Raw genomic sequence first — 21,840 nt, 5'->3', positions numbered from 1 at the left:
AACCATTTCAGTGCACAGGAAGACTAGCAAGTACGGCAGAAGACCAGCTTGGCTTAGTAGGGAACTCTTTAGTAAATTAAATCACAAAAAGGGAGCTTATAAGAAGTGGAAACTTGGACAAATAACTAGGGAAGAATATAAGAGCATCGCTCAAGCATGCAGAGTTGAAGTCAGGAAGGCTAAAACTCAACTGGAGTTGTAGCTAGTAAAGGATGTGAAGGGTAACAAGAAGGGTTTCTACAGGTATGTCAGTAGCAAGAGGAGGATCAGGGAAACCATGGGTCCCTTATTGAACGGTAGAGGCAACCTTGTGACAGAGGATGCAGAAAAGGCTGAAGTGCTTTTTTTGCCTAAGTCTTCACAGGCAAAGTCAGCCCCCAGACTACTGCACTGGGCAGCACAAGGAAGGAGCCCTCAGTAGTGAAAGTACAGGTTAGGGACTACTTAGAAAAACTGGATAGGTACAAGTCCATGGGGCCTCATGGGATGCACCCAAGGGCTCTCATTGATACCGAGGAGGTTTGCTGATGTGGTTGCAGAGCCAATGGTCATCATCTTTGCAAACTAATGGCAATCAGGAGAGGTCCCAGATGACTGGAAAAAGGCAAACATAGTGCCCATATTTAAGGAAGGGAAAATGGAGGATCCAGGGAACTACATACCAGTCAGCCTCACCTCAGTCCCTGGAAAAAGCATGGAGCTAATCCTCAAGGAATCCATTTCTAAGCACTTGGAGGAGAAAAAGGTGATTAGGAACAGTCAGCATGGATTCACTAGGGGCAAGTCATGTCTGATCAACCTGATTGCCTTCTATTATGAGATGACTGACTCTGTGAATGTGGAGAGACTGGTAGATGTGGTATACCTTGATTTTAGCAAGGCTTTTGATATGGTCTCCCACAGCATTCTTGAAGGCAAATTAGGCAAGTATGGGTTGGATGAATGGATTGCAAGATGGATACAAAACCGGCTGGAGCATCAGGCTCAGAAAGTAGCAATCGATGGCTCAATGTCTAGTTGGCAGCCAGTATCAAATGGAGTGCCCCAGGGGTTGGTCCTGGGGCAGTTTTGTTCACTGCCTTTATCAATGACCTGGAAGATAGCATAAAGTGCACCCTCAGCAACTTTGCAGATGACACCAAGTAGGGGGAGTAGTATATACACTGGAAGGTAGGGCTACAATTCAGAGTGACCTAGACAAACTGGAGGATTAGGCCAAAAGAAATCTCATGAGGTTCAACAAGGACAAGTGCAAAGTCCTGCACTTAGGACGGAACAATCCCATGCACCAGGACAGGATGGGGGCTGAGTGGCTAGGCAGCAGCTCTTCAGAAAAAGATCTGGGGGTTGCAGTGGATAATAAGCTTAATATGAGCCAGCAGTGTGCCCTTCTTGCCAAGGCGGCGAATGGCATACTGGACTGCAATTGTAGGGGTGTTGCCAGTAGGTCAAGGGAAGTGATGATTCCCCTCTATTCAGCACTGGTAAGGCCACATCTGGAGTACTGTGTTCAGTTTTGGGTCCCCCACTATAGAAAGGATGTGGACAAGTTAGAGAGAGTCCATCAGAGGGCCACAAAAATGGCAAGGGGGCTGGGTTACATGACTTGTGAGGAAAGACTGAGGGAACTGGGCTTATTTAGTCTACAGAAGAGGAGACTGAGAGGGGACTTAATAGCAGCCTTCAACTACCTGATGTGGGGTTCAAAAGAGGATGGCGCTAGACTGTTTTCAAGGGTGGTAGATGACAAAACAAGGAGCAAGGGAAAGTCTAAAGTTTTAGCAAGGGAAATTTAGGTTAGAGATTAGAAATAATTTTATCACTAGGAGGGTAGTAAAACACTGCAGAGAGGTGGTGGAAGCCCTCTCCTTGGAGGTTTTCAAAACCCAGTTAGACAAAGCTTTGGCTGGGATGTTCTATTTGGGGATGGTCCTGCTTTGAGCAGGTGGCTGGACTAGATGACCTCCTGAGGTGCCTTCCAGCCCTAACTTTCTATGATTCTATGGGAAGTTTTCAGTGGGGAGTGAAGGTACTTCAAGCCTGTACCTAACTTTAAAAATGTGAGAAGTTAACATTACTAATAATATGTTTCAAGTCAGAGGCATGCATCTACACCTTCCTTGATAGGACCAATGCACCTTACAAGGAGCACTCAATATGCTGTAGGATTAGGTCCTAACCCCAGTTTGGATTAATGACGACACATTCCTGAATGCTATTTAATCTAATGTTCTATAAAGCCGTTGCATCTACTCCCTGCTGAACAATAACTAACGCATATGAATGATAGCGAGTTCATCATCTCTGGATATGTTCTCAACATGTGCCTAGATAATAATTCTCCTTGGAGCATTAACTACTGTGTTATGAGAAAATCTGGAGGAGACCAGATAAGATAATGTGCTTCAACCCAGAGCTCACAGGCAACATGCTATCCATAGACCCTCAAAAATCGCTTGCAGCCACAGGAAATTTAAAAGTTAAGCAATACGTTGACAGGGACAGCAAGCAGGATGTTGCTACTGCATTACTATCTCAGTATGGTTACCCACAGGCAAGAGAAGTTGATGACCACTAAGACAGGATGACCATATAACTCCAAGATCTAATATGATGCGACTAGTAATCATCAGTAGAGCATGATGAGAAGTTTCCAGACAAACTCATCCGCTTTGGGATTTTGCTAAAACTAAATTCATAATTTCAAACCAGCTTTGCTAAGGTAATCCAATTTCTCAAGTGAGCATGGTAAAAAATAGGTATTGGTATTTAAATAATGCAAAATGACCCACTTCTTATATTTTTGCTATGAAAAAAATAGTATACAGTTTCATGATGTCCAGGGCAGCACCAATTGACACTGCCAACTGCATTGGCACAATCAGTCAATGCTGCAGTTGCAGCTATTTTATGCCCTCTACACAAAGGTAGCAACTAGGGCTGCTGCCATGATCACCCCCACTTCAATTACACTACTACATATACATTTTTCTTTGATTTTTTTGGCTAGTATGTCACCTTTACAGACCAGAAGTGCTACTCTTGAATGAGTGGTGCTACATAACTGCCAAGGGATGCTACATTATATATTACAGAGTAGGGGAAATTATTTTTCTGTCTTGCGTCTTTGCAGGTCAGAATAATTCCATTCTACTGTTACTAGAAAGACTTTTCAACTTTTATTTCTAAGGCCTTGGAATTATCACTTGCCCTTTCATTTCACCTCTACTGCACTTCTGAAATCAGAGTAATTCTGCAGCTGGTCTGAATAGGATCAAGCCCTGTACATCCTACTTGGTTTGTTCTATTATTTTAAACTTTTTCTATATTGGACATGCTTGCTGTACTCCAGTGAAAATATACTCTTCTGCTCAGTGCAAAGGGTGACTACATCAGGGGAACACAGAGATTTTAAGTGGGCTCTTTTACCTTTCCAAATTTTCTTTATCAATTCTGTTGTTCTTCATATGTTCCATTCCTGATTGATGTGTACAAGTATTTTTGATTTTCATACTATATCAAGTATAATAGTATGAAAATTTATTCAAATTCATTAGGGGGATGCAGCAAGGGATCGGAGATGCTCTGTTCACCAGGATACCTCTTGGGGTAACAAGGAACAATGGTCACAAACTGACAGAGAACAGATTTAGGCTAGATATCAGGAAAAACTTCTTCACGGTAAGGGTGGCCAACATTTGGAATGGGCTTCCAAAGGAGGTGATGCTCTCCCGTACCTTGAGGGTCTTTAAAAGAAGGCTGGATAGGCATCTGGCTGGGGTTATCTGACCCCAGCACTCTTTCCTGCCTATGCTGAGGGTCGGACTCAATGATCTGTGAGGTCTCTTCCGACCCTAACATCTATGAATCTATAATCTTGTAGCCATTTGATACAGCAGTTCAGCTATTTCTGTGATGTTCTTACTTTAGCATGGATTTTGTTTAAGTCAGGAACTCTCACTTGCTTACGGATTTCTGAGACTTCAGTTCATTTCAGGTTTTATTACTGCTAGACATGACTCAGATGCATCTCCTACAATCATATCTTACTATTTTTACAAGTCATTCTAATAGCATTACATTCTCAGATTTCTTCCTTCTACTGGTGTGGGACATTTTTCAATGCACCATTATTATAAATAGCTGTTCATCTTTTGGCTCTCTTATCTAAAACTTGTGGCGAAATGCCGGGCTAGTGGCTCCGGCACCGCTTAGGGGAGCCGCGGGCTTTGCAGAGTTGTGCGAGCGCGCGGCTTGTGGGGCGGGATTGAGGTAGCTCTTAGCCGCCCTCGAGGTTCGCCGAGTTGGCACAAGTAGACGACTTAGAGTAAGTAGTTAGTGTCTCTTAATCTATAGGGTGTCCGTTGGTTCACGAGGTTCCAGAGCCAGCCCTTGCGTTCCAACAGTGGAGCTAGTCCAAAGCTAGGTGCGGCTGCCGACTCCTTAAGTCCCAGAACTGGTCAACGGCTCATTGATATGGAATGTTAGTCATAAAAGTTATTACGGAGTAGATATAGAGTAAAATAAAAAGATTTATTCACTCACCTGGCCTCACCCTCTTACAAGTAAGAGGGGAGGCCGGTTGGAACGAAGTTGCAGTAAATACAAGTATAGCGAGCGTAGATATGCTGTCTAAGCTACGATGAGAGGCAGTCGAGAAGCGGAGTCTCCGATGTTTCTTCAGTTACAGTATGCCGGATACTAAAGGGGTCTGTTGGTTCACGGGGTTCCAGAGCCAGCAGCTGCCGACTCCGTAGTCCCAGAACTGGTCAACAGCTCATGAATGGGATATTCTATAGGGTGTCCGTTGGTTCACGAGGTTCCAGAGCCAGCCCTTGCGTTCCAACAGTGGAACAAGTCCAAAGCTAGGTGCGGCTGCCGGCTCCTTAAGTCCCAGAACTGGTCAACGGCTCATAATTGGGAAACACAAAGCAATACTGTAACACAGTGAATCGTTGTCAGTTGTCGGATTTCTGAGGCCTTTATCTTCGCTGGGATACGCCCAGGCGGGGAGGCTGAGAACCGGTCTGCGGGGTGATCAGGCCCACAGAGTTTTCCAGTTGTCGTCTCTGCTGCTTCCTGCTTTTTGCCTCTTTTATAAATGTTTGTTGGACTGCCTCTATGACACTAACTATAGTATACAGATAGGATAATTTTCTTTTATATAATTATTGCTAGGCAGATTTTCTACATAAGTTTCATTTCTGCAGAAATGACACTTTTAGATAAGAAATGAAATTTACAGAATGCGCATGTGTAGCTTAATGCCAGTGGAGAGAAGTACAAAGTGTTCATTTTGATTAACAGTCTACTTCAAGGTTACATAAATGTGAGAGTGCCGCGCGGCAGTTACACAAAAAAAAGAGAAAATAATATAAAGTCTTTGCTAAAAACTATAAGACAGTTACAAAACTCACAATATTTCTGTTTTGACAGCTGCAACCTCTCCTTTTTTTTATCTAATCGACCAAGTACATCTCCCCCTTTTTGAAAGATGTCCTTCTGAAACAACTTATGAGTTGAGACTTTACTACTTGAATATTAGCAAATCAGAATTTCCTTACATGCATTCTTGATTCAAATACACTTTCATTTTTATTTTCTTATTCTTGGGACTGATGGAAAATATTCCAAACTTTAACTGCCCTACATTTGTACAATAATGTAAATTATACCAAGTTATGTAAGAGGCAGTTTAAGTAAGTCACTCAGACTGGAAACTGCTATTAAAACACCTCCCCACTGGGTGTCAGGGAAGCAAGCAAAATATACCAGGGTAAGATACAGACACACAATACCGATACTGGTCTAACTTACACCAATGGAGTTTTATCACTAATTCTTTCAATTACCACTAATTCTTTCAATTTTATCACTGGACTGAATGGAGTTACTCCAATTTAAGGGTACACATGCCCCCTTTCGCCTCTCCCTTCCTGTGTATCAGGGGGCATGCATACCAGAATGAATGCACACTGAAAATATATCAAAGACAAAAACACCCAATTACCTGTGGGTGCACACTTCTCCCAAGACAACCACTCTCTCTCCAATCTCTTAGTTCTAATCCTCAAAGAAAATTTACAAAACACCTACAAAACGAGCCTACAAACTTCATTTCATATATCTACTGGACTAAATACAGACATTGGATTTATGGCACATTATAACCTGTCTCCCATCTGATAACCGCAGGTAACTTGTCTGCATTTTGCCATCTACGTTCTTCTGTCACCAGTTCAACATTCCCCCTCTCCCTGCTCCCTTCCTGTCTCACACCTATTGTCTTCCTCCCCTCTGATCCTCACTGCCAGGCACTTGCATTTTTACAGACCAGCCATTCTGGCTTCAGGTCTACCCAGGAGAGCACACAATTCACTAGCTTACTCTCCCTATGCCTGAGGAAAGATGTTTGTGCCTGAATGCTTGCAAAGAACAACTTTTCCAACTATTTAGTTGGTCTAATAAAAGATATCACATTTACCCAAATAACCTTGTCTGAAATTCCTCACATTTTTCCCCCACTGACTAAACCTGGTGATTTTTGTTTTATTTCAAGATGCTGCCAGCTGTGACAAAACCCTACAATCAGGGTGCTCCCAGAGATACACACTGGGCTTGGGTAATCATTTTGGTCCCCCACTCTGGTGAAAGTATATCTTCAAATTATTAATTTGCCCAGAAATCATGAACTACCACAGGCACTTCAGTAAACTAACAGAAGAACAAAGATTTATTACAAGGAAGAACAAATGGTATAAAAAAAGAAAGTGACTAAGTGCTTTGACAACAAAGTATGGCAAAACAAAACTGACAAAAATCCTAACACTATGTTCAGATGACAACCTAGCCCTCATAAAAATTCCTAAGAAAATCTCATGAGGTCAACCTCCCCACAGTCACAGCTAGCTCTCCCAACCAGGAGACCTCCTCCAAACAGGGAACCCCCTCTCTTGATCCACTCTCTCATGGTTACTGCCTCCAAGACATTCCTCACAGCCTCCTCTCCAGCTTACTTTCAGGAGAGCCAGAGAGTCCTCTACAGTGCTTCTGCCTGTGAATCTGTGACACTAGCTCAATGCTCATCCCTGTTTCCAGGTCTTTAATAAAAGTATAGGTGGTGCTAGTCTGGAACCTTATGTACCTTGTCCCATGACATGATACCAGCCTCATTTATACTGTAATAACTTTTCATTATTAACCACAGACAATTTGCTGTCATTGCTACCTTCAACTCCTATAACACAAGACTGTAGGAGAACTGCACTTAAAAATCAATCATTTTAGTGATAGCAGATCTTTTCTTACCAATACATGGCATGAACATAGCCTGAGCTCACAGGGGCTTGATGTGTCTTGTATTTTGTCCAGGCACCAACTTTTTCACTATTGTCTTCATAACTAAGCAGCAAGTGAATGATTCTCTGCAGCTTTGCTGCATATTTCCCCAACTCCCCAAAGGGCTCAAAGACCAGCAGCAAGCACATGGGGTACCCCCTCATTCTCCAGGCATGGTCATCTCAGCATAGACACAAATGCTGTGAATGACTCCCAGCACATACTTACTTCATATACTTCTACCTTCTACAACAGTCCTAATGCACTGATCGAGTCCACTGTCAGGCTTGCTTCATCTTTCACTGATTTGGTCATTCAGTATTGTTTTCTGCCAGTCCACTGATACTTGGTCCAATATCTGTGAACACAAGTTTTTCTTCCAAAGCTTTTCAACATGATAAAATTTCACCAATTTATTTTAAACAATTTCTACACTGACTTAGCTGGACTGGCACAGTCTAAATTTAATTTAAGAATGGTTTGTTTCTGTAGCGTGCAAACTCATCCTTTATCTGTTTAAGATGAACTGAATTATGCCTCATTTCAACTGAAATAAGAATGTCCCTGCAACCTTTTGCACCAATTTAACTAACCCAATTTAAAATCATCCCTTAGTTGAAACATTAACTTTCTCATATAAATCTCTAGCATTTCCCTATTTTCACAGATTATCTTTTCTCCATGTTTGCCTCCTCCTCTTTGTTGCCAGTAATCTGTCTCCCACCAGACGCCCTACCCTATGCTTGTAGTGAACTGATACTTATTTTGTGATCCAGAACCACATTTCCCTTTCTTTCATCACTACCGCTACCCATTCAATCCCCACTATTACTCATAACAGCCAATTCAGAAAAAGTGTATCCAGTACCTTAAGACTTAGAAGGCCTGGTTCAATTTACTGCTTTGGCACAGGCCATGCATAGGCATCACATTTCTACTTAGAGAATTGCCGCTTTTCCAGTAGAAACTCTGAGCATACAAGTATTCACATGTTTCTCCTGGAGCAAAAATGGCACTTCTGAGAGAAAAATAACCCATCTCCAGCCCAGATGTTGCTTTCAGGAGAGTTTCTCCATGTACATTCACCCTTTAGAGAGAAACCACAGCACAGTCCTCTAGACAGACAGTCAGTGACTTGGGCTGGAAGCTACTGCTTCAGCCAAGCATGGTGCAAACCACTCTCTCTGACAGCTTGGGGCCAAGAAAGATTACACCCTTCATGAGCCCTTGCTCTGCTCCAGTGCTGCAGAGAGACAGGCAGTCCTGAGGCAGACCCAAACCGACCCACACCCAACCTGACTAACCCCCATCAGACCCAATATGACTTAGCCAACAGCCAACCCAAACCAACTTGGATCAGACTCGATCCAACCCCACCCACATCCAACCTGCACTTACCTCACCCACTCCCAACCCCAACCAGACAGAACCTGAACAGACCCAACCTGACCTGACCCAACCCACACTTGAACTGAATCAACCTGTTCCTGCCTAGACAGGACCGGAACAGACAGCATCCAGACTCTGACTAGACTAGACCTAACTTGAACCAACCAGACAACCCCAAACTGACCAGACCATACCCAGACCCAATAAAACCCAGCTCCAGATCATGAACCCAGCTAGTATGGCAGACCCAGGTCATTCCTCCTCTGGTGCTACAGCCAGTCCAGTAATTGGACCTAGGTAGAAATCAAGGACCTCTGCACTCTCTGGGGCAATGAGCAGAATCTGGACGAAATCTGCAAGAGCCATCACAACAAGTAGTTGTACCTGCAGATTGCCACAGAACTGGCCTAAAAACAAACTGGACCTCCAGAGACACCAGACACACCATGCCTTTTTTCAATTAGCTCATCTACATCCTTGAATGGGACTGAGGCGTGAATCCAAGGGATACTAAAAAGAAGCAGGGAATAGCCCCTAAAGAAAAAGAAGAATATGTGGGGCCTGGGGACCGGTCTGAGGTTGGAAGTTATGTTCCTCAAATTACTCTCAAGCCAGGTTCCAAACACTGAGGCACAAGACATAGGGGACAGCCTTGACAAGATCATGGTCAATATGGAAGACATGGACACTGGTGCCATACCCCAGTATCACAACCAAAGGCTATTTTTTTTAAAGGAGCCCTCATTAAAATGTTGTCACAGCACCTCACTGGTGGCTAGTTTAATGGCTACTTTTTAATAGTTTGTGTCTTAATATGATTTTAGCAACGTTGCACACTTAGCAAAATAAGTACCGAATGAAAATGTAATGTCATGAAATGTTATGAAAATATAATGTTTTCAATTAGCCATCAAATAGTTTGGGCCATTTCAGCCATGCAGCTTGCAAAGAAAACAGCTAAAGGCATCCTTTCCTCTTTGGAATAATTTTTGTTATTAAGAACATCAGAAATGCCATTTACTGAATCAGACCATAGGTCCATCTTGTCCAGCATCCTGTGTCACACACTGAAAGGAAGCTGAAAGGGAGAGTGAACACAGTGGGTACTGACAGACTGGGGGGGGAAGCACTTTACCAGAAGAAGCAGTGCATTTGTTTGACCCAGCTCCACAACATCTATATAGATCAGGTAGTTCAGCAGGGCTTTACGACACTTTTATCTAATAGCTGATTCAATCAGCTATTAGATAAAAGTGCCAAAAGAGCCCCACTAAAGTGCCTGATCTATACAGATGCTGGGCAAGCCGGGTCCAATTAACGCGGTGCCTCTTCTGGGCATATGCTGCGCTCGGCATGGGAGCACGCTAAGTTTAAAATAAAACGTCATTTTGTTTTTTTCATGTCTGCAAGAAGCCTACATGACCAGGGTGTGTCCACTGTTCCCCTCTCATTTGCAGGCTCCAGCATTTAAAGGTCTAGGAAGTTCTAATTTAGAGGCTGTGTCCCTAACTCCTATGTTCAGTGCTACTGATGCATGTTTCCTCCAAGAATTTGTCCAGTCCCTTTTTGAATCTGGCTAAGCTATCAGCTTCCACAACATCTTGGGGCAATGAGTTCCACACTTTAATCATGTGCTGTATGAAAAAACAACTTCCTTTTTGTTACTTTTATACTTATTCAGTGCATCATACTTACAGGCTGCTCAGGAAACCCTAAAATGAGAACGGTGTTAGTCATCACAAATAGTTTCACTTGCAGATGTGGCACTTTCAAAAGCACTTAATATTGGTCTAAGTGGGATCCTACTGAAAGCCGTGGCAGCTTTACTATTGCCTTTAATACAGCCCGAAAGTTAAGCCAATGCTGAGTGCTTATGACAATAGTACTACATGTGAATAAAGGTCTGGGTGAGAAGGTGGTTTCTACCAGAAGGCTGATGGAAGGTAGTGAGAAATGATCTTGTCAACTTCCCACAAGACTCACCATCAGGAATCTTGAGTCCTATTCCTGTCTCTGACACAGGTTTCCTGCGTAACTTCAGGCAAGCTAATTACATTGGCTTGATTTCTCACCCTTTATTCCTCATTACATGGCTTATCTATTCCCCCAGACTTTTGGCCAGAGAAAGGTAAGTGCTGATGCTTGTAGGAAAGAGAGTAATTAAAGCAAGAAGTTGAGCATCTAGATAATGAACCATAATTTAACACTGTTCACCTAGCCAGTTACTGACATGCATCAATATTAATGATTCAGAGAAAACGGTCACTTTCTTTGAACGCTGAACAAGAGCCTTTATTAGTATAAGGAAAACAGCCTTACCTTTAAAGTTACTCTTTTTTTCTGCTTCACTACAGAGCTGCTGCCAAAAATTTCGACACCTCTGCCTGACTTCCTGTCACAGACTCAAAGACAGAAATTTTGCAGTCACCAGTCCTCGTCAGAAACAGCTAATGCAATAGAAAGCAGACCAGAACAAGGGGGACTTCACAACCAGATACTCCTGCACTAATTGCATAAACTTCAATTCTGCATGTCAATCACACTAAAAGAAAAATGTAAGTGAAAATTCCAGCTATCAACACAAACTAGATTTTACTTGACAAAAAAGAACTAAAATATTACCTTAGCAGAAGGTGGTGCAGCTTTATACAACACCTCTGCCTCACCATTGCACCCCCACAAAGTTGCTTTATGATTTTTTTTTGTAGAAGAAAAATGTAAAGCAACCTGTTCTCCTCTACCACTTTTTTCCTTTTCCTCCCCTTATTTCTCATCCTGTCTCCTCTTTCCTTCTTTAAAATTAGTTTCTCAGGATAGAAATAATTCTGAACCATCCTTTAAGAGCAAACTTTAAAGGAATACATTTGTTTTACTTGATAATTAAACTTTTTCAAGGCATGTCAGGTGGAAAGTACTTTGTACCATTTGTAAGCTGTTAAATTAATTCTGGATTTTTTTTCTTTACAGTTGCTGGCAATTGTCTTGCTGAAAATCAAAGCTGTTCATGACATTAGCAGTAAGGCAGCCCAGTTTTAGGAAGCATAAACCACTTTACAATTTGTAGCAGAAAACCAGAGAAGAATTTTATTCTTCAAGATAAATGATTATATATACTGAATAATTCTGATTGTGAAACCTATATTAAAGCAGACGAGAGAAACTATTTTACTGGTCCTTACTTTGGACTCCGTTCCAAAAGCAATCTCAGATAATGTCACTACTCAGCAAGCTGGTGGATATCCAACAGCTGTAAACCCAGAATGACTACTTTGCTCACATAAATTTAGGTTTGAAATCACTCTCACCATTTACAATGTTTCCCAATATGGGAACTTCCTGAGAATGCTAGAGAAAAATTGTTAAGATTACCAACTGGTATGTTATATTCAGTCAGATAGGGCAATTAATTTGCTAATTACAGTAAAGCTTTGTTATCCGGCATGAGTGGGATAAGGGGGGTGCTTGTTATCTAAAAATTCCAGTTATCTGAGAGTTACACCAGCACCAGCCCGCAGCAGCAGCCTACCCTGCCCCACACAGATCCCTTTCCCCTTCCCTTATCCCTTCCCCCGCAGACTCTCCTGCATGCGCACACGAGCTCAGCGCCCCCCCCCCCAAACATTTTTTCTCCCTCCACCTTTACAGATATCAATTAGCAGGGCTCCCAGCAGCTCCTCTATCAGCAGTGTCACTAACTAACCAGAAATACTTGATGCGCATGCTGGATAGACTTGGCAAAGATTTCAGTTGCTGAAGTGAGAATTTGTATTGGGGGGGTATTGGACATTCTGGTTAATAGAGTATTCCTGTTAGTAAAATGCCAGTTAACACAGCTTTACTGTATCTGAAGGTTTTCCATATTCTGTATTATCATGGTAGAAGTATTAGGTATATTTCCTCATGACAAAGAAAGAATTGTTAGAGGCTACCAAAGCAACGTATGGTGCTGTGCAAAATATGGAAAAAATTCCAGGAGGAATCTCTCTGCCCCTCCCCTTTGTCCTCAGGACCTAGATTCTGTGATAGTGGTTCCAACAGAAAATGGTCAGACAGAGTCATCATTTATTCAGTGGTTGGGATTTGGCAGAATTAATGGGTTTGAGCAAAGGATAAGAATATGAAGAAGGAGGTAGCTTAGTGGGCAAAGAAAGGGAAGAAGTCCCAAGTCTGCATGCAGCACCGAAGAACTTGAAGAGATGAACACATAAATATGAGCAGTCAAGCCTGATGCGATGATATATTTCATCAAGTTTTCTTCTTTGCATTACCTTTTACACTATGAAGTTCTGTATTCTATATAAAAAATTATCACTGAGTAGCTTTGTAACTTTAAACAGCTACAGCAGGAGTAACAGGGTTGCCAACTGTCCATAAATTGGCAACCCTGGTCCTCTGTAAATAACCTGACTAAAAACACCTATCTGTAAATTCCTTAAGAAAATTATACTGTCTGTAAATTGCAAAACAAAAAACAACTCTGTAAAAGCACAGTGTTGGTTGAAGCACAGAGATTACAGCAGTGCCACCTGGTGTCTGAGCAGGAGCAAAGCACCCCAAAGGTAGCTCTTCTCAGGCACCAGGCTGGCTCCTTCCCCATCCCCCAGCCATATACTGGTGCTGGTACTGCCTCCCATCTGCATATAACATTGTTGGGTAGCAGGCAAGTAGAGAGTCATCCTCTTTTGGGGTCCATGTTGGGACACAGGGAGTAGATCTACCAGGGGTAAGGCTGGGGGGAGAGCATGATGCAGAGTGCAGTCGGGGGTATCAGGGTACGGGAGTTAACTATGGGAACCCTGAGATGGGGAAAGCACAATGTAAAAGCACAAGTAGGGTTGCAAACCCAAGAGATTGTTGGGGTGTGGGAGTTACTAATAATCTCCAAACTTGTTTACTGTTTTGAATCTGGCCCATGTCCAGGATCTGGCAGAAGGGTTATATATACATTGTGTAAAACATATGTCAGTAAAAAAAGTTTGGTTGTCAGTAAAAAGTTTGTAGATTGTCAGTAACAAAATTGTCTTGGGTTGGCAATGCTGTGGAGCAGGTTTAACATTTATTATGGGATTTATCTACTAGTGAAAATAATTATACTATAGTACAAGGTGTCTTCAAGCAATCTTACCAGAACCACCTCTAGATGGCATATTGGAGAATATTATAACAGTTCGTACCACAAAAGAAACAAGAAAAAAGCTTGTATTAATTAAAATGATAATTTCTGTAGAAGCTATATGGTAATCATGAGCAAGTGGACAAAAATAATTTCTTGGTCAGATTTGATTACTGGATGCTATAAAATGATATGTGTTTGATTCAACTGCCCTAAACCATTTACCTTCCATATAAAAAATAATACTACTTAGCTTTTTCAAAGCTATTAATCATTTTGACCACGAAAACAACAATAAAATATCAAAAGGATTATTTTCCAGACAGGTTCACAATATAATGGGATAGGCTCCTCCTGCACTTAAACATGTCTTCAATACCATGCCCTGCTACTGGGTCTTTGTATTTATTTTCCATCATAGCCATTCTGACAAGAGAAATCTCACTCAGCTGGAATCATGACCCCTTTACACTGATATGAGGGGTTTTACATAATTACATCATAAAAGCCATGTCTAGATGAGCATGGCCATGCAGCATGTAGCGCCGCAGACATGTTTGGAGCCCACATACTGCATGTTCAGCTGTTCTCAGCACTTCAAGGGAGGAGTGTGCGGGGGTGGGAGGTTGACTCTTGGATACCCTGGGGTCAAAAAAACCCGGGGGGGGGAAAAAAATTAGAACCCCCCCCAGGGCAACCTGCCATGCACCAGAGGGCGCGTCGCGTAGCATAGGCATTCCCTGGGGACAACTAGCAACAGCACAAGGTATGCTACTACTAGTTGACCCTGGGGAACCAAACATCCATGCTCATGTGGACGCAGGCAAAGGAGCCAAAGTTTGGCCAAGTTTATTCTTGTTCTTCAGAACTCAAACTTCCAAAATAATGCAAATTCTTTTGTGCAATGATTAAGAAAGCCAGACTGTCCACACAAAATTTTTGACAGGGGATTCAGTGGGGGAAAAGCCCCACAGATAACATTAAGCCAGTAAGTCTTACAGTAGCCTATTTTTTCTAGGACTTAAGCCTAGAACTTGGCTTATGTGTCCCAAGAGGTGAAGGTTTAATGTTTAATCCTTTCACTGAAGGATTAAAATTATGAGTGGGTTTGTAACTTGTCCCATATCTCACAAATGAACACACTGAAATTATTTTTAAAAAGACTCTCCTAAATTATTTCTAATTAATATATAAATAAACATCACAAGTACCTTGCAAAACAATTCATCAAATCTGAATAATGGAAAATTCAAGGAAATTACATTCTGCTGAAAAAGAAAAAGAAATCAAACAGAGTGGCAGAATTTTGTCTAGGGCAAACATTCATTAGAAATCAACATTTAAAGTGACCTGCTTCAAGATACTATGACTTCAGGACCTGAAGGTGAACTTATCCCAGTTAAGGATGGATCCTGTGTTTGGGCTCAGTATGTTCTGTATCATGTTTTGTTCTAAATTTCTGAAAATTCAAACAATCTAACAGAAGTCACAATTACTGCTTATTGTGTTAATCTAAGTATTTTGCTGCCTTAGCTGAAGAAAGAAAATGACAGGAGAGCAGAGAAAAATAATAAAATACAAAAATCAACCAACCAAAAAAACCCCCCTTCTTTCTCTTTTGTTCTTTTCTTTTGAAGAATGGTGAACTGATGACCTTGAAAATTATGCTAGATATTGGGACTTCACACAGACATTAATAAGAACCTTTCTTTCTCTTTTCCTTCTATTTATTTCCTTTTTTTTTTACTCTCATTTGTGTTTCCCTGCTTTTTTCCCCCCATCATATATCAATAAATTTCATTTTTAAAGAAATAACCTTACCATAAGGTTTCCTTTATGCACATTACCACATATTAATCTTTTACTTCTTAATATTCCCTTCAGTTTCCCATTAACATTTAATCTCTTCTAGTCTTCTTCCTTTGGTTTCACTGTTCGCATTAATATTTTTTTCTAATTAATATTAATCAAAGTCTAAGATTTATTTCCTGTGACTTCTAGGTTCAGTTCATAGAAACTAAATATAGAAACAAATATACTTACGATCTGCCTTATGTAAGCATCTGTGTTTTGTTTTGTAGCAGTACCCAGAACCTAGGGTAGGTGCCCTTCTTTACAATACCAAAAATATAAAAATACTCCCAACATTGTGTATATCCAGAGTTTATACAGAGTTCATCTGCTGTGGCAACAGAACCTATATAAATACCTAACAGATGAATTAATAATACTGATAGGACTACTGAGAGAAAATAGCCAAGTGATATGACAATAAGATTCTATTGTACCCTAAATTGTTTTACTACCAACCTGTACCTATTATTCAGGTGTCTATTGTAACTGCAAAGTAGAACAAAATATATGAGCTGCTCAGAATACTTTGTGTGACCACCAATGCAAAAGCAATTAATTTATACAGAACTAGAGCTGTAAGTGTTCAGGGTTTGGTAGACAAATGGCTAATAGACATTTCTGGTAAAGAAGGTACTTCTTCTGACCTGCAGCAGCCATTCCTTCAGTTATTGCTGATGGTACATGGTGCCATCTATCATAGCTTACCATCTCAGTATAATAAACTACAGTCTTTAATATGAATAAACAAATAAACACATAAATAAATAACCCCCACCCCAATATATAAATAAATAAACAACCCCCCCCAACAGCCTTCAAGGCGTTAGCTACTTATACAGTGGAATGGAGGGTATTCCTGCAAATATCTATGCATACTTTTTTTTTCCTTCTAGCTCACAGCTAGATGAAAACTAGTTCATGTTAACTGTAGATTGAGGTCCTGCTCCAGGGAAAAATCAGGGAGTGTTTCCATTGTTAGATCAAGCCTGATGACTACTGCATGGAAGTAGGGACTGGACTGGTGAGGTCAACATGCCCTTTCATCCTGGAACATTTTATCTCTGGGCTCAGTGTTTCCTACTGGTTAGCTTTCTGTACCCTAAAACACTGTACTGACTATAGACTTCCTGCTCAGCACGCTCGCCATTGTAGTCCCATTCTGAGGCACCTAACTCTACCCACACACTTTATAGGGAGCCAAAGTAGCTCCTAGGTAGAGAGTCCTAGATGGCTTGAAATAGAATTTCTAAGTATAATTGAAAGCTCTGGCTTCCACTCCACGGGCCTGTGCCTAATCTTTACTGAATGCAGCCCTTAAAACTCTCTATGCCTCAGTTCTATATCCATAAAGATGTTAGCACTTGCCTGTCTTACAGGAGCACTGTGAGGAGAAATAAATTACGCATTGTGGGCAGGTCCACACATGCAAGCACGTGTGCATGTAGCAGCTCAAATAGAAGTAGTGCAAATTTGAGGTAGGGCTTTTTGCCTCAGTGCACATGCTTGGACATGTACTTTGTTGTGGAGCAAACTGTGCCATTTGGGGAAAAATAACCCTGCCTGGCTCCTCCCAGATCTGCAGCCAGGGGGAGCTAGATCTTGGGGCCAGCACGGGTGTGGTGACCTGCTTTGAATGGTCAAAGCATGTCTTCCTGGACCCAATTGGCCAGGAGGTCAGCCACAGTCAGCTGGGTCCAAGGTGCCACCTCTGAGCAGGCAGGGTCCTGCCACTGGCCTCCCTAGCAGGAATTCTGGAGTTCCCTATTGGAAAACTAAAAAATTCCTGATAAAAAATCCCAAAGTCACTCTGTAAAATACCCCAAAATCCATGTTCCTTCACAATTAAAACAAAAGACCACTATAAAGAGAGAGAGTGAGAGAAAGCGAGAGCGCGATCAGTTGGGCAACGTTTTATTAATATATCTACAGTGTTAAAGCAATTTGGAAGATTACCAGTGTCTCTACCATAATAATAAAGTGAACTCTAAATACATTTCATGAATTCATGAATATATGAATATATATTTTGCTGCTCTCCCACAGGGGCCACATGCCCTTCCCTACCCCTGCTTGCTCCCCCAACCCCCCAATTGCTGCCCCGCCTGGACTTATCCCCTACTGGTTCCTGCACCACCCTGATGGCTGCCCCTCTTAGCCTCCCCTCCTGCCCCAGACCTCCCAATGGCTGCCCTGACGAGCTCCATCCCCCACTTGCACCCCCAGCCCCCTATGGCTGCCCCCCCAACCCCAGCCTTCAGCACTTAAAAAAAAAAAAAAAGAGCCTCTACTTACCGACCATGGGCTGTGGAGGCCCTGGTGTCTCCTGGCAGAACCCCCCACTCTGGACAGTACAGGGCAGTGGGCTGCAGCAGGGCCTGTGCTGGGGCTGCTGGGGGTGTTGCTGCGCCCTGCACTATGTGGACAGGGCTCCAGTGACCTACACAGCAGCTCAAACTGCTGGTAAGTGCCAGGGGTTGGGATTTTTGGTTTTTCGCTTTTGCAATGCTGGGGGGAAGAGAGATCAGGGGGGTCTCAGGGGGCTGGGGCCAGGCGGGGAAGGGATTGGGGAGGCAGGGGGTGTGGTCAGGCAGGGAAGGAATTGTGGGCGGGGCCAACAGAAGTTTCCCCCCATGGTCCCCTCCCCCCTCCTCCAGCCCCCCCAACCCCTTACTTACCAGCAGTGGAACCCAGGTCCAGCTCCCTGCTGCTGCCACGCTGCCTGCCTATCAATGTTGTTGATATATAAAAGATATAGATCAGCGATTCTCAACAGGGATCCCGTGGCATCTTTTTAAGGGTACCACAGGGTGCTGTGCAACGTTAGCAGTTTTGGTGTGCAAATACCTACATGTAAATTCACAAGATAAACCCAGAAATTTCAAATAAATACAAATCCAATGTCAAAAACTTCTCACCTCTTGTATAGTCAAAAACCAAGTGAAAGAGCTGACATTTTCTGAAGGGTGCTTTGAACCTAAAAAGGTTAAGAATCACTGATTTGGATGATACACAAAGGAGAGAAAAGCATAAAAATCACACTTGCCTTGCTTAAAAATGCCTAGTAACATCTTATGTATAAATCCTTCATTGGAGAGAGAAAAAACAAACTACAGCTTACTTAGTGACAGAAGGCTCCTTACATGGGTACACAGGGTGCAATGAGACTATCCCTGTTCCCTATGCAGTCTATGGGTAGGCTATGTCTGGATGAGCAGATGTTTGTTTCCCTGTGGACAAGTAGAAACCCATGCCATGGCAGGTTATGCCAGGTAGGGTAAGGGAGGTTGGGGCCAGCAACTGCTATCCCCAGCAGCCTTACCTGGGGTCCTCCCACTGCTGCAGCCATAGCTGGATACCTGGCTGGCAGCTGAAGAGCGGCTCCGGCTGGCCCAGTCTGGTTTTGGGCAGCTTACTGCAAAGTAGCAGTGTGGAACGCCTGCATATGTAGTGTGTAGCACTGCAGACAGGTCTGTGGCACCACATATGGCATGTCCACACATGTCTGGATGCAGCCTATGAAGCACAAGCCAAACCCTATACCAGGCAGGATTATGCCACCTTCACACTTCAAGCTTGGGATGATGCATGCAGATCTCTGCCAAACCTACTAAAGGCACAATCTTCCCCACAGAACGTGTGTGTCTTGTTTCTTATTGGATCACTTGACGTTTTAGTATACAGCCAAACTGTCCACTTTGATATCGTATCTCTCAAACCAAAAGGCCAAGCTGTAAACATAGTGCTTAAAGTGCATCAGAACAGAAGGGAGAGCTTCTGTACTAACCAACATTAAAACCTGTCTAAAGAACTATTTATGCACAAAATTTTGTTACATGGTAATTTAGCAGCCTGAATACAGGTATGGTTCCAACTGGGAGGTAAGAAGCTCCAACATTAAAAAAATCCCATGAAAACATTTTGAAGGCTGTTTATTCCAAATCTTTGGATTGTAAAGTTTTCTACCTACCTGGTCAGCACTCATTATCTGGGCAGCTAAAAATATTATTGAACATGTCTGCCTAATCCTCCCATGTGATAAAAGAAGAATTATCCCAGTTTCACAGATATTGAAATATGTTGCAAAAAGATTAAGCGACTTTTCCAGTTAAGCTGTGGGGACAAATCTCCAGAATGCTTAGTGAAGCCCTAATCACAAGACCATGCTTCTTCCCCTGCAGGTGAGATTTGAACCAAGACGCATAAGAACAAAAATGATGGGTCTTTCCATGAGAGGCAAAATGATGGATAAGGTTGTTAGATAACTGATTAGTTCTTTTTTCTTTTCATACAGAGATCCTGCTGTTCTTAGTCTAGAACTTTTCTGAATCTAGTACATTTACCCAAATCAAGAGATGACACTGAATTTAAGATGACCCTCCAATAATTAGATTCTATACACGGAAAATTGTAAATTTGTTAGGTTTTCCATATATAGAATCAAATCAAATTATTGGAGGGTCATCTTAAATTGGTTCCCAACTGCTGTGGAGCAGAGGGAGGCAGAGGGGAGGGAGCAGGTAGCTTCACCCCTGTACTTTCTTCCCCCACTTGTGTCACCCTCCCCATGCCTGTCTCTTTTGCCACTTACCCCTACAGTGCCTGCTCCATGCCTCTCCCTGGCCACCTGCCCTTCACCCCCAGCTCTCCAATCCACACTGCCACCCACACCCTTCCATGCTGCTGTTTGATCCCCTGCCCCAACACACACTGCTCTTGAACCTCCACTGAATCCCCAAAATGCTGCTGCCTGAATCCCACCTGATCCCCAATGCATACTGCTGCCCAATTCCTGATGCACACTGTTGCCCTGTTCCCTGCCCAATCCCTGATGCATGCTGCTGCCCAATTCCTGAATCACATTGATGCCTGCTCCCCAAACTGTTCTGCTGCCCAACCTCAATTGTAGCTACTGGTCCTTGACCCGGCGCAGCTGCTGCAGACTCCATACCTGCTGACTAGACAGCAGCAGCAGAGGCAGCTCCAGCCCTAACCCAGGTTAGGAAACAGGTGTAGCTCCAGCCCCAGGCCTAGGCCATGGCCAGGGCCACCACCTGTCCCAGGCTGGTACTCAAAGCCATAACAAGGCTAGATTTTCCCCATGTTGAACTGGAGAAGGAGGGGAACTTCATTTCCGATATGAGTAAATATGATAAGTTTCTCTTCAAAGCAAATGATTTTGGAATGCAGCTGGCTCAGGAACTCCCCTTTTCCAGAACCCAAGAAAAAGTGCATCTGCCAGTTAACCTATTGGTGAGCAGACCATAGCAAAATGGTCAAATAAAGGTGCAGCACAGAGGAAGTGTGGAATTGACATGTCCCCATATATCTTTTTAATACAACCTCTAACAGGGCTTTTTCTGGAGAAACCTTCTATAGCACTACATTCCATGTGGTTGCCTTCAAAGGGTGATTACCGAACTGAAAGCAATAGGCTTGGTTACATGCTCATTTTTCTAAACCTATCACTGAAGGGTTCCCCAGGGATATTGCCTTCTATAAGGACAGATGATGACCAATGATGATAAAAGATAGGATTCTATAGGACAGATGCACTGTTCTGAAAGACTCTAAAACTTGTATTTACCCTTATCCAAAGCTGAACCAGCATCAAGACTTCTTCTAGACACTGATTACCTCTTCAGCATTCAGATAAACTGGAAAGCACATACATGTCTTCTGGCTAGGCTGCAGAACAGGGGGCTTCACATATCTGTCACATAAGGATTGAGTTGTTACAGTCTGCTGAATGCAGTAACATGCTCTCTTGAGAAAACTGCTTCTCTTACTCCTCAGCCAGGTCTTGATCAACCCTCTTGGGACCAAAGCAGAGTGCTTGCTTCCCTTTGAGTTAGAAAGAACATGGTCTTTCAAAGGCCAAAGGGAATACCATTTAAATAAACCCTTATATCACAATAACAATAGCGGCACTCTGGGAAGAAGATGGAGCCAGTCATTGAACATGGTGTTTGCTGCTTCCTGGCTACCCCACTCACCCAGGGAAGCAGGACTGGAGAGGGGGGACAACACACACACAGGATAGGGTAACCAAATGCTGAGAAGAGTACTGAACAGGTGCTGTTCTTCCCACCTTGCTATCTCGGAAGGCCATATTTAAGTCTCATAATGCCAAGGTCCCTCTGGATGGG

This window comes from Crocodylus siamensis, chromosome 1 (assembly GCF_052110815.1).
Source record: "Crocodylus siamensis isolate JL-2025a chromosome 1, ASM5211081v1, whole genome shotgun sequence".
Classification (NCBI taxonomy): Eukaryota; Metazoa; Chordata; order Crocodylia; family Crocodylidae; genus Crocodylus; species Crocodylus siamensis.
The sequence above is the reverse complement of the archived record's forward strand: the minus strand, read 5'-3'. Positions refer to the sequence as shown.